The following is a 22,261-nucleotide window of genomic DNA, read 5'->3' as shown; positions in this document are numbered from 1 at the left end:
GATTTTGCTGTTGCTCCATCTCTTTCCATCTCTCCCAGCTTGCTATATATTAGGAATTGGAGAGAGCGCCTAATGACCACACTCTAAAACAACAAGACCACAACAGATGATTGTATATAACTGGCTCTCACCTAAAAGGAAACTCTACACGACAGCTCAGAGGAGTAGAATAGAGACGGCTACCTCCTTACTGTTTCTCCACGGTGCCATGCACACCTCTGCCCTTGTCCTTCTGGATCTACAGCCCTTCAGTCCTGTCTTCTGTTAACAGCGGACCTCCATTTCTTCCTGGCTTTCACCTCTCAAGCATCCTTTTCCTGGGAAGTCTTTCCCTAATCAACCTACATAAAGGGGGCACTCTCACTGATCTCCCCCACCCCCCAACTTGCCGTAACCAGTATGGTATGGATCTGAAGTATCCTCAGCAAGTTTCCTGTACCGGTGCTTAGCCTCCAACTGGCAGCATTCTTTGGAGATGGTCTGGAACCATCTGGAGGCAGGACTTTGCCGGAGGAAGTTAGGTCACTGCTTCCTGTCCACCCTGAGGTAAAGAAGCTCCTCTCTTCCACACCCTCCCGCCACCATGATGTGCTTCACCAGCACCCAGGGCCAAGGAAATCATGAGCAAACACAAACCTTTCCTCCTTTAAGTTGCTCTGTCACGTGTTTTGCCAGCGATGGGAAAGTAGCTGTTACACCTTCATATTCCCTGCCATTTGGTAGCCTTCCTCTGCTATCTGCTTCTCCTTGAAAGCAAGTCCAAAGGGTACAGGGACTGGGGATCTTTCCACTCTCCTCAGTGCCACAATATTATCATAAGGAGCGAGAGTAGAAAAGGGAGCTGAACAGTAGAAAAGGGAGTTGTTCTGGGGGAAGTCTCTCAGACATAGGGGTGAACCACATCCCCCCCATTTCCACCCAATGGCAGCCACCTTCACAGCAGAGGGGCAGCTGGCCTGTCCTCTCTCATGTCTTCGGAGAGAACTTCCCACAAAGCCCACCCATTCTAGTTGTGAGTTTACACCAAACAAATCACTTCCTTGACTCTGGGAGGCTGAAGAGGGACCAGCACTCAGAAGGTTCTGTCAGAGTCAAGGCTTTGTCTGGGCTCAGGGGGACTGTCTCACAGCACAGACCCACAGCCACAAAGACAAAGCCCCCAACACACACTGACAACCCATCACAGAAGGCAGTGGACTCCAGGCTGCACTGCTACTCCCGGCCTACGTGCCTCAGAGCCGCCACATCCCCTCCGCTCCTGCACACTCGAGCCAGAGAGGGCGATTCTTACCACCTGACATTGTTAGCAGCCATGAAGGAATTCATACTTGCATGGAGAATGAGCCCTTAGAAGGACTCTCATGAGTTGGAAGGTTGTTTTTTAAACACATCTATTTTTTCATTAAATCTCATAATTAAAGGAACATTTTCTGTTTCCAGTATAGATTTTAAGAGGTATCAAAGTATTTTTTTTAGGAATCTAAAATTTGTTTTGATGACTCCACACTGTTCAACTCGTAATTCAGGAGTAGACCAGGTCTGTGTTAACTTGGTATTTCAAAGGTAAATTGGACCCATGCAGAAGAGACACCAAAGGTCCAAGCTTCATTTGTTTCATAAATAATGTATTTTATTTTATTGCATATGGCTATTAAGGAGGGTACCCACGGTCAGTACAGACTAAAATACAACGCACTACCCTAGTCCAGTTTATCCTTGTCTCCAGCAGCGCCACACCTGCCCTATGTACAGCGCTCATGGAAGACAGGGTGAGGGAAGTCAAGTCTCTTCCTAACACGATAGCAAGAAATATATTTAACATCTTCGTATCCAGAAACAATATGTACCCAAAAGAAAACACTGTTTACTAACTGTTAAAGTTTATATAGCAAAAAATATTTTAAATTTAAGGTAAGTCAGGCAAAATGTACAAAGACCCAATATACAGTGTGAAGTTTTAGCAAACATAACATTTATACATTTTGGTTCATTTCTGTAAACTAAATTAAAAGTGTAAATATTGCATATGCCTTTTGTTTTTTGAAATGTACAGGATAGAGGAGAATTTAGTACAGCATCGGCATTTTCAGGTGCAGTAGGGACATGAGCCATCTGGATCGAGTCAAAACCTACACATCTAGCACTGCAACCAGGAAGGCCTGTGTTCGGTCCTCTGCCCCTGAGCAAGTACCATCCGCCGATTCCTAGTGTCCCACAACGAAATAAAACTGGAGATTCTGTACATCTTAATAAAGTATAGCGTACACTGAAACTGACCTTCAAACTGACATGGTATGTATGGCCTACGCACTGCTATGATGTGTCATCTCAGCAAAGTAAAACCTTAATGCTCGGGGATCACTTTACATTCAACTTTGTCTTGCAATACAATCCTCTGTTCTAAGGTTCACACAGAAGCAGGAAGACTTTTGCACTGCCATTACATATATTTTTTTAAGACATTGAATTTTTTGGTCTTCCTCTAAAAAGCCTCATTTAATTAATGCATTATTCTATAGTGATATATCTCTATATATTTATATATATTTTCTCCAACAACAACAAAACCAATTAAAAAAAACAAAAAACCAACAACTCAATCTCCAAGCATTAGTGCAGCCTCTACAGGACGATCAGGGAGACAGGCACTGGGGTGGGCGGTGCCTCCTGCCACGTGTCAGGGTGGCAGGCTGACAGACACTCTGTGGGGAAGCTCAGCAGTCCTAGGTGACATCTGTGACAATCGCCACAACGCCAACATTCTCGAAACACTGAAAACACAGAACAAGGGTAGCCTCAGCCTCATCAAGCAACACAGACTGTGAGAGACGGCACCGCTTCTCTTCTCATTTCTCTAATTGCACAATGGCTGGAATGACTCCTCTCTCTCTCTCTCTCTCTCTCTCTCTTTCTCTCTCTCTCTGTTTGGGGCAGCCTTACTGATCAACAAAATAGCATTAAAGGTAATACATTTAAAAAGTTAAATCTGCCAAACCTAGACCAGCTCTGAGCTGCTAGCATGCCTACGTGAGTTTTTGGTTAGAGAAATGCAGGCCCAGATTCAGGACAGCAGAGACATCTGAGCTTGTGGATAGGAGAAAAGGCTTTTGCGATTTGAAGTACCTACACAAACATCTACACAGAGAAGGTTAGATACACCAGTCAAAGATACAAAGAGGTAAGTCATGCCCTCTAGCCCCCACCCGCCCCCACCCAGCTGATTGATGAGCTTCAAAAGTAGGTTGCTTCAGTTATAGTTAATAATTATTCTTAGAATCCATCGTCAAAGTCCAGTCCCAGATTTCACTCGGTGGAGAATCATCAGTCCCACACCAGGCTCTGTGTGCACATGAACACGGCCGGTCCTGGCAGGTCCTGGCTGGACTCTGCGTCTTCTCGGGCGCCGGAGGTGGGGGGCTGCACTGGACATGGATTCGCAGAAGGTCCTGCTGTGACCAGCCCGCAACCCAGCTTTACCTTGAACTGAGGTAGGACTGTGGTAGTTTTGAGTGTAAGCCAGTCAATACCAGATTTTACCACTCCAGTGGGTGTGGGAGAATCTCCCAGCATGCTGAGGGGTACACCCTGCTTTGTAAAACACGAAAGGAAGAGGAAGTTAAGACTCTGGCCACAATTTAAGGCCAATGGAAACATCCAATTTGCTGGAGAAGAACTTTATCTGCTAATTTAGTTATGAAACAAAACGAAATGCAACACACACAGCACAGTCATGGATGCCCCACAGAGGGGGCAGCGAGGGAGGCAGCAGGCGATCATGGTGTCGGCTTCTTGTCTAACACAGTTCACAGATGTCTCAAAATGTATGTAGAGTTACTCAGATGGGAACGAAACATGAAAGCAGCTTTGGGTTGGAGGCGTGCTGAGCATCTCCTCGGAGCACAATTTTCTCGATGTGCAACCTTGAGGTGCAGTGGAGGTCCACCAGGGCTTCACTCTGAAAGAGAGAGCAGAGACCTCAGTCATGGCTCCCAGAACAGAGCAAACTCCACAGCTCTGTGCGAGAACCCGCAAGATATGGGTCCCTCCCCAGGAGGAGGTACTTTGTCCCTCCTCAAGAAACAGGAGAACATTATCATTCACTGTGATGACAGCCAGGTCTCAGATGAGCCCTGTGGCCATGCTCTACCTTAAACAGGTAAATTTTCCTCCCTGGTAGATGTATTCACCTATCTTCCATGTTAGACACACCAACCTGGCCCTCAACTCACAGAGGCATGTCACTTTCTTTGTGGATCTAGTTCCTTTTCTGTCCATTATGAGTTCGGACTCCGATTCCATGTCTCAAGCCCTTTCTGCTCTTGTCATTTTTGAAAAAGGATCTTTTTTCCCCAGGATAGAAAGCCTGGGACAGTGATCCTCTTATTTCTACTTCCCATGATTAGCATATTTCTTTTGAGACGTAATCTCCAAAATTTTTGTGCCAAGGATTGACTGGAACCATGAGTCTCCAGATCTCAGTGTCCAAGAGCTGGGATGAGAGGTGTATACCAGAGACCAGCTACAGGTTGAGATGGGATCTGGCTTTGACCCACAATCTTCCTGAATAGCTCAGATCACAGGTGGCAGACACTGTGCTCATCCCAAAACTTTAAGTTTTAAATAGTACTGGCTAAGATCCAATAAGCGGCAAGGACACAATTCACCTATGCGTTTGTTCATACAAAGGCCCTTCAACAACTTTCATAATTCACCCATGCCGTTTGTTCATACAAAGGCCCTTCAACAACTTTCCTTTTGGCTTTTATCCTGGTGCAGGGTCTCCTCTAGATTTAGAGGGAAGAAGACACTGACTAAAGCATGTGTCCTGGCAGGGAGACAGATGTGCCTCCAGCACCGGAGAACGAAGCAGGACACCACCCACAGCACGGCCACCAGCTGACACGTGCACGAGCCTGGGACATGATGTTTTGCACACATTCTTGTATACACACAGGTACAGCACTCCTGCTTCCCGTGGGCCCCCTGCTATGAGGGGAGAGCAGAGAGACCTGAGTCTCCTGGCCTAAGGGACTTGAGTCCACGTTTGTTATTCCCCAGCATTCTGCACTAGCAAAGAGGCCAGTCTGCCCCGGTTCCCTCCCAGGGTCTCTCAAGGCAGCCTTAGAGACAGTCCACAGCACCTGCCAAAACCCCACAGTTGTACCCAGACTGACCCTACAGACGCAACCCCAGGAGCAAACACAGAGAAACCAGAGGCAGCTTGCTGAGCCACAGCAGAAGGATCTGGACGCCATGGAGCCCTGGGAAACATAGGTACTTTTCTGTTACTTTCTCATAGAAAGAAGACCCTGAGACAGAAGTTGGCTGCTCTGATTGATATTCAAACTGCCTTTCCCCACTGTGAGTTAGTGGCGAAGACTGTGCTCTACATGCCGGCCAAGGCACTAAATGAGCCCAAGCTATGAAGGCACTTGCCCAGGATGCCACAAAGTGACATCCAGATACCCAATTCCAGAGGTGGACTCAGCCACAGCCAGGCATGCTGGCCACCCCGCCACATCCACATCCCTGCTCTAGCAAGGAGAGGCGGGGCTGGACAACTGGGCTACAGATCCAAGAGACTGGGCCTCATGCTCATTTATTCCTAAGCTAAGTTATGGGCCTGGTTCATGCAGCACAAGAAACAAGAGAGTGTTTTCTAACACCACTGCCCTGACATCCTCAGCCTTAAATATTCATGCTTCCTGAGGCTGAGATTGTAGCAGGTATTTATTTATCCATTACCTCTGTTCACTCCACAAAAGCAGCAGACAAGTAATTTACAGCCATTGCTTGCATGTGCTTAGGAAGGAAGGCAGACTTGGAACTCAGGTGTGAAACAGAACATACTGGAAACCTGGGAGACTCCCAGTGTTGCTCAGACAATGGAAGACACACACACACACACGTGCACACAAGCACACACACACTCACACACAAGTTTGCTTCCAGAGCTGGTATGACTGGGACTGGAATTACAAACACACCCCAGAGCAACCTTCACCTCAGACACTGCTCTGGGAAGCTCTGGGACGAGCCTTCAGAGCAGCATAGCCAAGGAAGTTGTTCTGCCGTGGGTTGCAGGTCCCATGGGCAATAAACGTAATCCCTACAAACCAGTTCTAATTCCACCCTTTCTCATCCGCTGAACACAGCCAGCAAATGCAAATGAGCAAGAATGCCCCTACCATGGCTTCAAGGCTTCAACCCACTGGTCCTGCTCCCTAAAAGAGAGGAGGGAGCAGGAGAGGAAGGAAAGGAAAAAAAAACTGAGGCACTGTTATTAAACAGGCAGAAAGGCTACATGCAATACGTGGAGGAAGTGTCAGAATACCGAGATGTCACAGCACCAGAGAGCAGAGTGCCACAACCACAATTACACTGGGGAAACCCAAGCAAATACCAAGGCCAGATTGTGCCAGCAATACACACAGGCACGTCTGTTCTAGCCAATGAGGTCAGGCGTCACTGTGGCCAGTCATTCTGACTCACACGTATATTTTCATTATGGTTTTCTCAATTTGTGTTTGTACACATTTGAATTCAGGGTTATAGTCCAGTGTTCACAACCCAGTCCACATGCCTGGATCACAGCAATTCTACTCACCGGGTTCTCTCTGAAGAGCCCTGCTTGTCCCCGCCCCAACCTCCCCACCACCACTGTCCCAGGTTGGGCAGAGCCAGAGGAGGGCAAAGCAGCCCCTGAATTCAGAGAGTAGTGTGGTGTCCACACACTAGGGCATCTCTGAGTTCATAGTGCAGAAAGATTCTGCTTTTCATAGCAAAGACAAAACCAAAACCAAATACTTGTTAGGCGCGCGCGTGCGTGTGTGTGTGTGTGTGTGTGTATGTGCGTGTGTGTATGTATATATATATATATATATACACATGTATAGTTATATATATAGTTATATTGTTATATATTGTTTCTAGTCACAAATACACTTAAGAAAAAAATAGATTCTTGGGTAAGTTTGATACTTTTCAGGCCATCTCAGTGCCCCATTTAGACCTTTTAGACTAAACATAGAATTAGGAGGGGACATAAGACTTCAGTCACAGGAGAAATTCCTTGAAAAGTAAGCCTGATAATTCAGTATCTCCTTACTTCACTGAAGGTGAAAAACTCTCATGAGAAGGGGAAAATAAGCACTGCTGGGTGTGATAACAAGTAAGCCAGAGATTCTAAGAAAAACGGTCATTAAACTTTCTTTTAAACTGGGGGGGGGGGGAAGCAACTTAAAAGGAAAACCCGGGTGAGTAAGCAAGCTGTGACAAATGGGACGGCACTTTTACAAGCTCCGCAGGCCGCCGCCCTCCCCATCCCTGCTGTTAGACATTCCCCGACGTCGAGTTGCAACTTGCTCATGACACAATCGGGGACAGGATGAGAAAATCTAGTTTTCTCATAGGCTGGATGAATAAAAGGTATCTGTCCCTTTAACCCTCTGTGTGAGACCCAGTGACTTGGTGCTCCTGGTTCCCAGACCACCAATCACTGCCTTCAAGCTTCCACTCTACACCCCAATCTCCCCCACAGACCCTGCACAGTCCCCACCATGGTCAGCTGTCCTTCTGCGGAGGGTCATGTCTGGGTTCGTTCTCTGACCCATCCTCCTTTCTTAAAGGAACAGGGGCAAAATTACAGGAGAGATGGTATTTTCTTCCTTCCCAAACACCTGGGGCACCAAATGCCTCCTGGCTCATTGGTGGACTTCATTCAAATTGGGAAATGTGCTGGCTCGAGCCTAAACCTGTCCACCCTGCTGACTGGGGACTAGTCACTCTGCTCCTGGGAGCACCATGGGAGACAGAAGGGTGTGCTGGGTGTCCAACGTGGGCCAAAAGTTTAAACTTCTACCCCATATCACCAGCTTTTTGTAAAAAAAAAAAAAAAAAGTAAATAAATGTTGCTTGCAGTAAGTAATGTCATGCCAAGTTGGAGAACACAGCACCAGGGAACATGCAGATAGTAAGAAAGCCACCGTCAAGTAGAGCCACACAGTTAAGTTTTATGGAAAGAGAAAGCAGCTCAAACGCTTCACAAAAACCCCCAGTTCCCTTATGTGGCTGTATTCAGACCTCTAGACCTGTCCGTGTGACTACCGCCGCCTGTTCCTTCCTCACCAGAGTAACCTGTTTTCCTCTCCATCTTTAGGTACTTTTTTTTTTTTTTTAAGAATCTAAGTCTAAGTGGATTATGTAATGCTAGTTTCCTTCATTGGTTCTTTATAAAACTCTCCTCAAAGGACACCACAAATAATACCATGGTATCTGATCCTGCTTCCCAGATGACACTTACCTGTTGCATGTATGCTTTAGAGACGTCTTCCTTGCTAAAATGAGTCTGGCCAGGCTTTCCTGGTCTGTGTTCCCAGCACCTAGCATCATGCTATTAGTCCTTAACCAAGCTACGCCTAACTAGGAAAAAACACCCCATGTGGTCTAAGCCATTGCTCCTGGGGGAAGGGGAAAGCTGAACACAATTTCCTAAAGGAAAACAAAATTTTAGAACCAAGACCCAGAAGTAGGAGCCCTTTCATCTTAAGGAGAATGATATTCCAAAGCAGAGATCAGTACAAGCATAGCTAAACCTGGCCTGCAGCCTGTCCCTACAAATAAAGTTTTATTGGAACACAGCCTACTCCCACAGCACTTCTGCCTTGAATATAGCTGGATAGCTCTGACAGACACTATATAACAATGAAGCCCCAAACACTTATCATCTCCCTTGACAGAGAGCCTGTCAGCCAGGATGGGCAATTTGTCAAAATTAAGACTGTGTGTTTCCATCTTTGTGTTACACCTAAGTCTAACTGATATCCTTCCCTCAGAAAGTATCTGCAAGCCTATGTCCTTCAGAAAGCTGATACTATCTACCAATACCATGCTATCCTGTTACAGACCCTACCGAAGACCATGGAGGAAGCCATGGAGAGATCATGTGGCAAAGCAGCACACCTCTGGCTCTTCCACTCATAACAAGAGGCACTGAGTACATCTGCTCATCACCACACACACATGACCCTGGTGCTCTTGATTCTATGAGGGTACAGCTGCACACATCCGCTCTGAAATTCATAGCCAGATCATTTGAACATGTCATTCTAAGTACTATTTTTCAGCTCTGGTAAGAATACTGCGGGGGGGGGGGGCAAGTAATAAAATTTGCATTAAAATTACCAATAACCTATAAAGCCATGTAATTATTTTCCCAGACTTAACACAGACTTAACACATTTTTTGCAAGTATGATTTATAGCCACATAAATGGTAAATCTTACACTTGCAATACAAATGTTTTTAGTTTTCCTGTCATGTTAAGAAAACATGGAAATCAATGTTTAAATGAGGTCCATCTCCAAATGGCTTGGATTTCTGTTTGTTTTGTTTTTGAACTCAGGGTCTCACATTCTTGCTTGGCTTTTTCCCCCAAGGTAGATACTCCACCACTTGAGCCATACCTCTGCTTCTGGCTTTTTGCTGGTTAAGGGGAGGTAAGTCTCATGGATTTTTCTGGCCTGTAGTTAGCTTCAAACTGTGATCCTCGATCTCGACCTCCTGAGTGGCTAGGATTACTGGCATGTGACCTGTTTTTACATACCATTGAAGCGGAACCTGTCTTTCCTGAGAATACTTACACAACTCTGGAGGTAAATTCTCAACCAGACTAAGAGGATCTAGGCAAGAGAGGACGGTGCCTCATCTTCTCTGGGAGGAGCTGGTGATATGACAGTCCTCCTGTGACTGAGATGTATCTGAAAGCCCAGCTCAGGAGCCACACACAGTAGTGGTCTCTCCCCACCAGGCTCTGGGGTCTGTGGCTGTGTTGGACACATGCAGCTGCTCCCTGGGGTGACTCAGCGCAGCCTGGCTGACAGTCCAGAACCACATGCCTTCCATGTGCACTTCCTGAGTGGAAGACTCAGGCAGAGCTGGAGCCCCAGGACCTGGGAGCACCCCCACTAGCTCCGCAATCCTCAGCCATACGGGAGTCCCTCCCTCCATAAGGGACTCTCTCCCTGCCCCGACTCCCCCCCAGCGAGGCCACTGTAAAATCACTAGATGAGATTCTAAATATAAAACATAATCGCAACCGACAAATGATACATGAATGCCAATTCACACATAAAGTAACACATACTAGCCGTGTGACTCATGCCCAGTCCCCTCGGCTTCTTCCTGCACCTTCAAACGCTGTTACATGCAGCCACATGTTGGACTCTGAACTACAAAGCCTTCTCCAGGACAGGCAGCCCGGAGATGCCCAAGGGCTGACCGCTCCCACGGCTCCCAGCCAGTGCCCTGGCCACAGGTGTCTGAGCACACCTGCTGACGTGGCCCCCTCCATCCAAACTACAGCCGTGTTGACATCACAGGACTAACCAGGGGCCAAGAAGCCTTGGCATACAATGAACTCCTCCTAATGAGAGTTTCCAAGGAGGCAGACTCCTTGCCCCTCTCCTGGTCCCCAGAAGGCAGCTGCGTGCATCTCCGGCAGCAGTGTGGCAGTACAGGACCAGGAGACTGGGGGTGGGAGGAGGTGGGGAATGGGCAGCCAGCTCCACTGGCCTCTCTGGTTCACACAGAATGTGTGCACTAAACTCCTCTGCCAAGGCAGAAACCCCATCCCAATCAGAAACCGCCAGGCAGCCGCATGGCAGCGGCATGCCAGCTTCAGAACCCCGACCGCAGCGCCCCACGGCGGGGATCCATACACATTCCAGGCACAAGGACTCTCAGGCTGGCAGCTCTAGGGACACCTTCAAAGCAGGCTTGCAGGAGAGGGTGGACAGGGCTCACCCTCCTGGAATGGCCATCAGGGTGCAAGGCTGCGCCCAGGGTCCCTGGCTTCTTGACTCTAGAGCAAGGATGACATTGCTCAGGCCTGGAGACGGTGCCAGCCCCCCTGGTGGCCACATCAATGGACACGTCCCCACCCAGCCAGCATATGGCATGAGCCCCAGAGGACAAGAGCCGGCAACCACAAGCTGCAAGGGAAGTTATCAACTCAGAGAAAGGACACTGCCCACATGGAAGGGGCTGGACTGCAAGAGAACCATGTCCCCAGTCCCTGTGCCTCAAAGCTGTGTGGGGTCCCGGCAGGGCCGTGCCTTCCTGGACGCCTGCACAGGCCATGACCTGGCGAGGAGAGCAGGGAGAAGGCACCGGCGGGTTCCATGGGTGCTGAGGGCATCCACTCCCCCAAAGCTCTGCCCTGGAAGTGGATCTGACCACCAGGAACTTTCTGGTGTGTCATTCTGGATACTCAGTGTACGTGAAATCGTGAGAGCTGATTTCTATCTTTGAGTTTGCTTACAGAGCAGCAGGTTAATTTTATAACTTCTCCTAGGAACTATAAAATGTCTCCATTTCTGCCCAAGGCTGAGCTGGACGCAGCAGCACTCAATGGCCAGAACAGAGGGACAGAGACAGACAAGGTCAGATGAGGTCAGAGGCAGCCTTCAGTCCAGGAGCTAAGGGCAGCCAGGAGACCCCAGGGTGGGAGAGGGGACCAACAAACCCAAGGGCCTGGATGCAGCCATGTGCCTGCCACGAGGTAAGGGAAGATGGAGGGCCTTAAAACCAGCATGGAGCGAGCTAGCATCTAGGATGGAGGATCGGCGTGATTAGATCATGCCTTCTCAGAGAGGAAACCTCCACATAGTAGCACCCAGCTCCAGTGCCGGAAAGGTGGGGCTGGGCAGGACTCCCAGCCAGGCGAACCCCAGCTCTGGCTGCCTCTTCAGTCATTGATTTGGCAGGGTAGACCAGGATGCACAAAGAGTCAGCTCTGGGGCAATGCTGTCTACCTGGACTCTCAGGAGACCCAGTGCACTTCCTCTGTTTGTGAACTGACTTAAGACTTGGACTGTCCACTGCACTCTGCCTCCCTCGGTCAGTAGAGGACCCAGGTAACAGTAAGTCAGTGCTCACAGCCTGAGTTCTAGAGCTCAGGACACGAGGAATCATAGGTACTTTGCTGCAGTGATTATACACTTGGTACCAAGACCATACGCAGCCAGCGCTGCTGATAAACTAAGCTACAGGTGGCATCAGAGGAACACCATGCCAGAAAGAGTTGGTTCCACGCTATCTTTAACATTTTAATTGGACCCCAAATGCCAAAGTGTCATTCTGTTTGGAAGCTGCCTTTACAAGGTAATTCCCACTAAAAAACAAACAAACAAACAAAACAACAAAAAGAACTACTTGTCAAAATCTCAAAAGTGTTTGCAAATGTGTTGACATTTATTTATGCTGGTTTTGTGTGCTTTTTATAATCTAGTATTGCATCCCAGCTCATTAAAGTTTAAATTTTACTTTTGTGTCTGTATGGGGGCTTGAACTCAGGGCCCCCTGCTCTTGCTTAGTGTTTGTTTCACTCAAGGCTGGTGCTCTACCACTTGAATCACGGCTCTACTTCCAGCTCTTTGCTGTAAATGAGAGTCTTACTGGCATTTCTGCTCAGATTAGCTTTGAGCTGTGACTCTCAGCCTCCTAGGTGGCTAGGATTGTAGCTACAAGCCACCAATGGGTGACTTTTTTTTTCCAATTAATTATTTTGCTTATCCTATGAGGTAGATTATTTTTCTGAAGCCAACTTCAATTAAAGTACCTTTTCACTCTCAGAAAGAAAAGGCAGCCTCCACAGTGCTGTGACTCCTGCATCCTCTAATGCACACTTTCTTCCAGCGAACTGTGCATCACAAGTCTACCTGACAATGACGCCAAAGTTCTTTCTAGAAGTTTCACCAAACTCATTTGGCAAAAACAACTGGAAGGGCGTGTTCCAGCTGTCCACTTCAGGTGTTATTTTAGGTCACTTTTATGTAGGAAGACAGGAAACAAGGAATGCCTACTGTCAATTCAGAAAAAAACAGAAGCTGCTCCGTTTGGTAATCTATCCTTGAAGAAGTTTGTCAAGGTACAAGCAGTAGGCCCTCCTTTTCCAGGCAGTGCTGTTGGTGATGTCTGTGTGCCCCGGGGTCCTAGTGCCGCCATTTCTGATCTCCAAACAAAACAAGCTGCTCATGCAGTATAATCCCTTCCCTGTCTAATCCTGCTCACTGCTCAGACTTTCCAAAGCACTATTTGCATAGTTTTTAAGTTTAGTAAGGACATCTTGGCCTATTTCCAAGACTTGTCTCCCTGATTCACAATTTCCCCCATTTGCCCATCCATCAGAGGCAGCCCAAGTTCTGAAGGAGAGAGACCAGCAAGAGCTGGGTGGGGCCAAGCCTGGAACAGAGGGGAGCGTGGCCTAACTCAAAGGCACGATCTGGCAACTTCTCTCACACCTGGAAACTCACAGGATTACACGATCACTGACGTCAGCACCTTCTTATGTCCACAGCTTCAGGCAACGAAAGCGCTGCATTCCTAGGTCCTTAGCCCCCACACAGAGGCACATATTCCCAGAGGACTCAGAAGCTGGCACAGGAGAGTCTACTGAGGCAGGAGGAAGACCCCCTCCTCCCAATTCCAGATCATCCTAGTTTTCTCAACTAAGTCAGTGCTCAATAAATTCATTATGCAGATGGGGGAGGGGAAGGAGCTGAACCTGACATTTGCCCTTAGCTGGAAAGAAGTTGCTGGTGCCTCACCCCCAGCAGGAAAACCACTCCCTTTTCCTCTGTCCTGTGGAAGGTGCCCCCTCCCCCGCCTCTGTAGCTAGGGTGCTGCTGGGTGACTGACTGGCTGTGCATGCTGCCACTTTCTAGAAGAAGAGCACACTTCAAAATGTTAGCCAGTGCTGGCCACACATCCCACCGCCCAGAGCACCAGCACACATTCACCTGTTGTGTGTTCTGAAGCATGGGACATCTTAGGAGTTCAAGCACTCCTAGTCACATAAAAAAATGGGGCAAAAGAGAGAGCAGCTTGGTCCAACTACATCTGCATGAAACCATTTCTCTTATGTACAAATCCAGTAAAGTCATTTTTTAATCTCCTAATTAAGATTTCAAAGGATCTTAAAAAAAAAAAAGGTTGAACTCCCCTGAAGATAGCGCCCAGTAACAACTGATGACTTATTTGGTCCTTAGGCAAATTCTAAATTTGTCAGTTCTCAGGTAAGTTTGTCATTAAATAGGTGGATGACCCATATTGTAGGAAACGGCTAGTGGACTTGTTTGTAATGAGGAGTGGATGGTATTCCCACCCATCCAACATCCCTGGGAGCAGGGCAGGCAGGCCCTGGCCTCAGCACACAGGACTTGGGATTGGAGGACAGCATCAGCTTGGCCTTCAGGTCTGAACTATCTCAATGAGCACATGATGTAGCATCCTCCTGATTCCTCCATCCACTGCCTTTCACCCCAATTATCCCATGCGTGAGCACCTTCCTTTCTGTTTCTGACTTCCAGGGAGCTATCTCAGCTGGTATCCACAGAAGGGCAGGGTCTGTCCTAAGGGAGCAGGCTACATCCTGGAGGAGAGTCAGCCAGGGTCACAGAAGAGCCAAGGAGCGCTCTGCAACGCTTCTCGCAATATTTACAAACAACACTGCCCTCATGAGACCGCTGACCTTGAATAAGACACCAAGTTCCTGGGCCTCTGTTTTCATAACCTTAAAATAAGCAAGGTACAATATGTCAGCGCCTCCAACCCCATGCCCTCAGATACCCTGGCATTTGTTTGTTAGTGTTTTTCAGATTGTCACCACACTGAGTTGGAGCAGTTTTAATGGACTTGGGGGTGGAGGCATCTTGCCAAATATCCAGTGTGCTTTACTAAAATGCATTTTGAAAACGGCTAGAGGAACAGACAGCCTCCCCTCTGCAGACAGCAGAATTCCAAGGAGCGGAGCTGGGTCCCTCACCACCACGGATCCACCAACAATTCAGTCATAAACTCTAAAATTCACCAGCAGCATCACAGGAGCCACAGTAGTAACAGCAAATCCTAAGCTCTTCACACTGGCAGGCATTGAAGTGGTTAGAAAACCAAGGGCTTCCTCCAGTGCTGCCTTTCCCCCCTTGGCTGTGCCTGTCTGACTCAGGCCCATGGCAAGTCCTCATGCCCCTGTGGTCTCTACACTTCCCCAGCGCTCACTGGGACCTGAGAGGAGCCATCACTCCTCCTGCTCAGTGACCTTGGGCAGGTCCCTGTCCTCTCTGAGATGAAGGGTCTTTTCTCCCCCCAAATAAGAACTTAGTTGGCCCTGCTCACATCGTGGGATGTTTTGTAATGTTACATAACATCACGTTTAGAAATATCTTCATACTATGAAGCAAGGAAAAGAACCTCTGAATTTTACCCCAGTTCTTCGCCGTATGGAATTACCTTTCATAACTGACCAAAATACTGGCTCCAATGCACCCAACTTCAAGATCATTCTTTCAAAATCAGTAACTGTGCACCAAGTGTTAGGATTGTTGGTGACACATTTTGGCGGTAACACATGAGGTCCAGAGAGTTCACAGCGAGAGAACATCTCACGGTCTCAGGTCCTCTACGTTGCGCTGTGCATTCTCCCACACGAAAAAGCACAAATTGTTCTTAACTCAAGCACATGAATTTTAAGGTAACAAAATCATATCATAATAACTATTTTTATGCTTTGAGAAACCCAGAACTTAATGTAGCATAAAAATTCACTCAAGTATAAGTACCAGTTCCATATAAATAGATCACTTATCTAACAGTAAGATCATAATTATGCTTAAGGTATCGTGTCAAGTTTCAAATGGGTCACAAACTCTATCATTAATATTTGAGTTTCATTTATAAGGAAAAATAACTGTTGCCACTTGGACTATGATTGGACAAAACATACACACACACTCACACACACTCTCACAAACCTACCATCCCCAAACCAAATGCTGGTGTTTCTTATCTAAAATTCTAGCTACTCAGAGGCTGGAATTGGGAGGATCGTGGTTTGAGGCAAAAAAAAAGTTTATGAGATCCCTCATCTCATCAGAAATAGCTATGTATTGTAGTAAAAGGACCTTACATGCAGGCCAGTGTGGGCCTAAACAGGAGGCCCTATCTCAAAATTAAACAGAACAAAAAGGGCTAGAGGTGTGGCTCAGTAGCAGATTGCCTGTGTAGCAAGCACAAAGCCCTGAGTACAATCCCCAAGTACTGTGCATACTCATGCATGCATGCACACCCCCCCCCACATACATACACCATCAGCTTCAATACTCTATAAAACAAACACTAAAGACCCAGTATTGCACAGCACAATACATGTAACCATTTATCTCTAAAGTATATGTCCACAGATCAAAATATTGAACCAAGTATTCCAAATTGTGGTAAAAGCACAAGAAGTGATAAATAGAGCTCCAAGCAGAAGCATCACATATGGTATAAGAAAGGCATGCCAAGGTTAAAGACCCGGAGTCTTTGGAAAAGTAACCATGATTTGCACACTTAGTATCTTTGTAGCCTAGCAGAGGTACTAAAGTGGCTGTTTTACCATTCGCACGAAGTGTTCAGTTAAGAAGGAAGACCAGCAGGCACAGACCTACCTGGCATCCTTTGCACTATTTACAGAGCAAGCTCCTGGCACAGGCACATCTCTCCTAGCCTTCCCTACCCAGCCTCCACCTGCGTCCATTATCTCAGTACACTTTTAGCACCAGTCTTAGTGGCCCTCCTGAACAACACGGAGTAACCCGCGACCGCCCCTGACCTCAGCACTTCCTCCCGCACAGCCTTCCTGTGCTCTCCAGAAACAAAGTGGCATTGAATCCGCCAGCAGCATCAACCCTCACCAATCCGAGTTGCCGCTGCTGTCCGGATAAGCGCGCATACAAGCCACAGAAAATCTACCCAGTGTCTCAACCCAGGTGGATAAAAGGGTGGTCACAGAACTTGGGACTGGTAAGTCCCCTCACCTTTTACAAAAACTGGCAATTCTGAAAATTTAGAAATTTTTCTTAGCTCATCTAGACAGCGTCTACAGAGACATATGTTTTACTCCTGCTGGTCTAGAGAAACAAAGTGCAGAGAAGACACCCCCTGCCCCATACACACACACACAGCCCCAGAGGGGCGTGCTAGGCTGGGCTCCGTTTCCCTCTGCCTGTTTCCCGCTCTGCACTTGGCGAGGCAGATAAGAGTAAAGTTACATTTCCCCTTCAGTTTCTAAGGTGAAATGGGAGCAATGGATTCTATGCTACCCCACAAACAAAACAAAACAAAACAAGACAAAAAAGCCTTTCCACTTGCCAGATCTGATACCACAGGTTACCTAGCTCCTGGAACTGTGCTTGCACAGAATCGCATTAGTAGGAATTTTAACAGAAAGCTATTATGCCCATACTGTCGGTGAGCCTTCTGCCAGCCCTTCTCAAAAGAGCTCCATTACAACAGAGATCCTGCTAAAGAAAACCAAACACTACCTATCTACCAAAATTCCTCTTCGGGGGGTAGAAGAACAAAACAACCAAACATCTTCCTCCTCTACTTTGACAACCAAACAGCTCAGTGCTACAAATCAAAACTATACTTGTAACCCGTCAGTGAAGACAGAGTGAAACCAACCCCTAGACAACAAAGCCAGGAAAGTTCCGGCCTCTGCTAGCCTTTATTCTGCCCTCCTCCATTAAGTCCCACCCAAGTTTTCCTAAATGTATATTCTGGTGATATATTCTGATCTTGTCAAGAGCTCTTCACAGGGGAACAACTTCTCAAAGGGAATCCAAAGTGGGCTTTGAAGATGGGTCAGAAATCAGGCAGTTTTCTGCATTGTTATTCTACTGTGAAATGTGAAACACTACTTTGTTACTTTCCAGAGTTTTCTACGAACAAATCTTGTTTTGTTTTCTTCTGCTGGATGGTGATCAAACCCAGAACCTCTCACATGTGTAAAGAATCTACCACTCAGCCAGGGCTACACCTAGCTCTCTGAAGAAACCCTAGGCTAAAGGAGGAAGGAGAGGGAGGGGACACTGGTTCTCATTGAACGTAGAGACTCGTGCAGAGAAGCAGCCAAGACAAGCATTTCAGGAGGCACTGCCTCCATATGCTGCCTACTAAGGGCTTGGTGGGAGTGCCCTGCCACCCCCAGAACCCCATCTTCACCAGCTCAGCATCACAGCCTGCCTGCATGCACCAGAGGGTCTTCCAACACATTTGGTGTTTATGATCTCCACTGTCTCTCATGGGGCCTTGAGACAGGGTGAGAGAAAGATTAGCATCACCCCATAGCAGCTAGAAACCAAGAAGCAGGGGTGAAGCAGCCTGCCCAGTCACACGCAGACTCAAGAGCAGCAGCCGGAAACCTGGCTGCCTGGCTCCACGCACTCTGCTTCTTCCGTCTCTGAAGTACTATTTTCGTAAAGGTTTCTCTTTCAATAAAGGAATCAGAACAAGCCACGTGACTTTCATTCACGAAAGCCTGTGTGTTTTCTCAGGCACCTTGGCTGTCTCCTGGTGCAAAGAGGGTGGGGCGCCCTGCACCATATTTCTATCCACATAGCCCAGGGCACCTCCCAGAAGCAAAGCCGGCCCATGCAGCCTTCCTGAGGCTCATGGCACTACTTTACGACTTGGAGGGGCAATACCTTCCAGACAAGAGTTCCAATTCTTATTCTTCCTTTGGAAACACTTTTAATTTCAGACTCTTTTTACTCCAAGATAGGAGTGGATGGTCTTTATACCAGGAAAACTTAAAAAAGTAGATGCTTTTTGTAGTGATAGTTCTTTTTTTTTTTTTTTTTGATCCAGTCATGGGGCCTGAACTCTGGGCCTGGGCGCTGTCCCTCAGCTTTTCAGCTCAAGGCTAGAGCTCTACCACTTGAGCCACAACACCACTTCCGGCTTTTTCTTATGTGGTGCTGAGGAATCGAACCCAGGGCCTTGTGCATGCAAGGCAAGCACTCAACCACTGAGCCACCTTCCCAGCCCATGTAGTCGTAGTTCTTATCTAATCTGTTTGCTACACACAAACCAATTTTAGAATAAAAAGCCCCTTAGTAAGGATGTACCAACATGTCGCAAGAGGCCATATCAACCTAGCATACTCATACAGAAATAAAATTACTCTTAAGGAGCTGCTTTCAAACACATAACATTTAAAAATCCTATAGAACAATCACGTTTTTCTGTATACACACACATAACACACATGACCAGTAAGATAATAAGCATAAATTAGTACACACATGTACACCATATGTATATACACACAACTAAGGTGTGCTGGCTTTCCTGTCAGTGCTGCTCTCAGTTGGTTCCCAATTCTGCTATTACCAATCATTGCTGCAACTGGGCGGCTTGGTTACCATGTGCGCAAACATATCAGTTACCACGTGTGCAAACACTCAACACTACAGAACACCACGGGCCCCCACCCCATTATTCTGCTTCCCAGGCACTGACAAGGTCTGATCTGCAGCTGATTTGGTTGGAAGCTTCTAAGAGTTCGGGCAAAACGAAGCCCATTTCCTGCTACACCCCCTAAAGAAGTACTTGAATCCAACTTTATAAATCATTTTCCCCAAGGACACTCATCTACAAAAAACCTGTAATCTGTAAGCACTGAAAATAAAGTTTCTACTTGCATGTGTGAGTTTCATGAAAGTCAATGTCCATTCTGAGTTTCTAAACATCCTCTTTCAGTTCCATAGAAAGGAACATTCCATGAAGTCCAGCATGTACTGCACAGCAGGGAACAGGCTTCCCTAGCAAGGACCGCAAGCTCGCCTCTCCCTTTCTCCTGTTCCCTGAAGTCATTTTCTAGAAATCCATTTTGGCCTATGTGCCTTCTTTTTAACATGTGGTTTGGGCGCAGTTGGACAAATTGGAACTATCTTTTTCCTTTAGCATTGTCTTTTTCTTTCTCATAAGGCTGCTTACCATAATAACCACAGACTTTGGAAAAAGAGCAGCAACTAAAATGACCTCTATTCAGCATGGAACATGCAAGCAAACTGCTGCCTAGACTTCAGAACTGTGAATCCTATAGGTGGAGAGCAATTTTACGCCTATGGAAACCTTAAATAGGGCAGACTAAGACAGGTGTCTAAGCAAACTCACCTGCTATAGATCAGAACTGTCACTATTCTACAAGAGGCCACCTACAATGGAATTTTAAGCTGAAATACAGTGGTTCTAGAGGCCTTGAGTCCTCTTGGGTGTGGGCTGGGTTGTAGCCCAGGCTTCCATGGGAAAAAAAATCACAGTCCTGGACCCATCCACCTCAACTCTGTGGGTTCCATCTGCCCCTTCATCAAGACAGGGAGGTGTTCCATCCTCAGGCTGTACATCTAATTAGAAGCAGATATAGGCAAAAAGAGGCTCCCTCCGTCTGACTTTGATGTATACCCACGTGGACACACCATATGTTTGCGTGTAAGTGGGTGCACGCATGCGCAAACCCTCATCTTCCTTCCCATCCCCTTCCACGCTGCTCTGTTTACATGGTTGATGGTTTGGATGGCAGCTAGCACTTTGATTCCCTGGCACCCTCGCAATTTCACAGTGTTTAATATAACTCCAAGCAAAGTGACCTTCAACTGAAGTCCCCTGAATTAGAACATGGCAGCAACCTCTCGGGCCCTGAATCTGATCATTCCGTCTGACTTTGTCTCTGCCTTTCTACGGCCGTAATAGGAAAGGAAATAGAACAAAGGGTACTCTGCCTGCAGCTATCATTTCACATCATCCATGCTGGACTTCAGCAGCATTCATCTGGTCTGCTCAGTTTACAAACAAAAGGCATGCGGATCCCGCAACATCCCATCATCCCCTCTGCCAGTCAGTGCTCAGCTCACACCAGCACCCAGCACAGGGTCTACCCACACTAGTAGTAGGGAACGGTTCCCTCAGCCTGGCCTGCTAACACCCGAACCAACAGCTACACAATTAACAACACTTGACTCTAACAACACTCCAGCTCCTCCTGCCTCCCCTGACAGCCCATTCTCAGTCCAAGGCAGCCAGAAGGGCTGGCCAGCTGCAGAGAGAGCGCAAACCCATCTCTGGTTGCTCATGGATAGTTAATGAGATGGGAAGAGCGCTGAGCAGCCTCATGTCCAGCTGTTCTTGGAAAGACCTGTGTTTTTGTCTTGCCCTGTTTCCTTAAAGCACTGATCCTGAGACCTGGCTGCACTTTTAAACCACCAGGCTACAGTGAGAAACACCAGCATTTGATCTCTGTCAGCCCATGATTGACTATCACAGGGTCTGTAATTCTAAAACTGCCCCACTGGTTTCTCCGAGTTCCATCATCCACACATAACCTAAGGATTGACTAGAGTTGCACCTTCTGTGATGCACGCCTCCAATCCCAGCATTCAGGAGGCTGAGGCAGGAAGATGGAGAATTTGAAGAGAGCCTGGGCTCTCAAAGAAAAAAACGAAAACAAAACCAAACCCAATAAAAAGACCTTCAGGCTCTGGGCTAGGCCCCACCTAGATCACCACCCCACCCTGGGTGGTAAACCAGGGTTCCCAGACAGCATGCAGGGTGCTGCAAGCCCTCCAAGTGACAACCACACCCCCATGGGCAGGCTCCTCCGGCTACCTGCAAATCTGGGATGCTCCCTTTCAGCAGCCACCCAAACCCATGTACCAAGGCCTCTCCTAAGCCTTGTGGCTTGAACAGCGACCTGGGGTCGGGCCAGGCCCACGAGGAAGCAGCCCCCCCAACGGTCTGCCTCTGGCCATGTCTCACCTTCGACCTCGAGCGGGTCTTGGCCGGTGAACTTCCTCAGAGCCAAGGGGTGGGGAAGGGACTCAAGAGAAATGGGGCTGAAACAAGGCTAGTCTCCCTCCCACGGGGAAGACTGAAACCCAGGGCCCACCTAAGTGTCGTTTCCCGCCCCCCCCCCGCGCTCTTCGGGGAAGGGGGGGGGGTGAACCTGTGTCCGCGCCCGTGCCCCGGCGTCCAGCCAGGAGGGAGGCCCAGGGGCGGCCTCTGCCCCCCCCCCCCGCACCGGCCTCACCGTTCACCCGGGCCTTACCTTTCACCGCGGTGGCCTCCTTCAAGTGATGGGACAGGAAGTCCAGGCTGGCGTAGGCGCTGGCGGCAGGCAGGGCACTGGGGCCCGGGCCGCCGCCACCCACCGCGCCGAGGAGCCCCCCCAGGCTGCGGGTCCGGCCCCAGGAGCTCTTGTCTGCGGACTGGGGGTGCTGCGCGGGTGGTGGCTCGTCCCTCACGTCGATGGCGATGTAGTTGAGGCTGCTCTGGAACCCCGATGACGAGGTCTCTCGGCGCAGGGGCGAACCGCCGGCCCCGGAGGGACAGCCCGCCAAGGCCCCGGGCTGCCCGGGGGTCCACGCGCGGGCCGGGGGCG

At 48.2% G+C, this 22,261-nt stretch overlaps 1 long non-coding RNA gene across 1 annotated transcript; it reads right to left on the bottom strand.

Moving 5' to 3' along the window:
• Window positions 1-1,609: 1,609 nt before the first annotated feature.
• LOC105990484 lies at window positions 1,610-22,255 on the bottom strand. Its single transcript, XR_001175311.1, has 2 exons — window positions 21,929-22,255; window positions 1,610-3,955 (listed from the first exon to the last, which is right to left on the bottom strand). It is a non-coding gene; the product is annotated as an uncharacterized LOC105990484 (long non-coding RNA).
• Window positions 22,256-22,261: the final 6 nt, after the last annotated feature.

Source organism: Dipodomys ordii, unplaced genomic scaffold (assembly GCF_000151885.1).
Source record: "Dipodomys ordii isolate 6190 unplaced genomic scaffold, Dord_2.0 Scaffold64, whole genome shotgun sequence".
NCBI lineage: Eukaryota > Metazoa > Chordata > Mammalia > Rodentia > Heteromyidae > Dipodomys > Dipodomys ordii.
The sequence above is the reverse complement of the archived record's forward strand: the minus strand, read 5'-3'. Positions and strand labels throughout refer to the sequence as shown.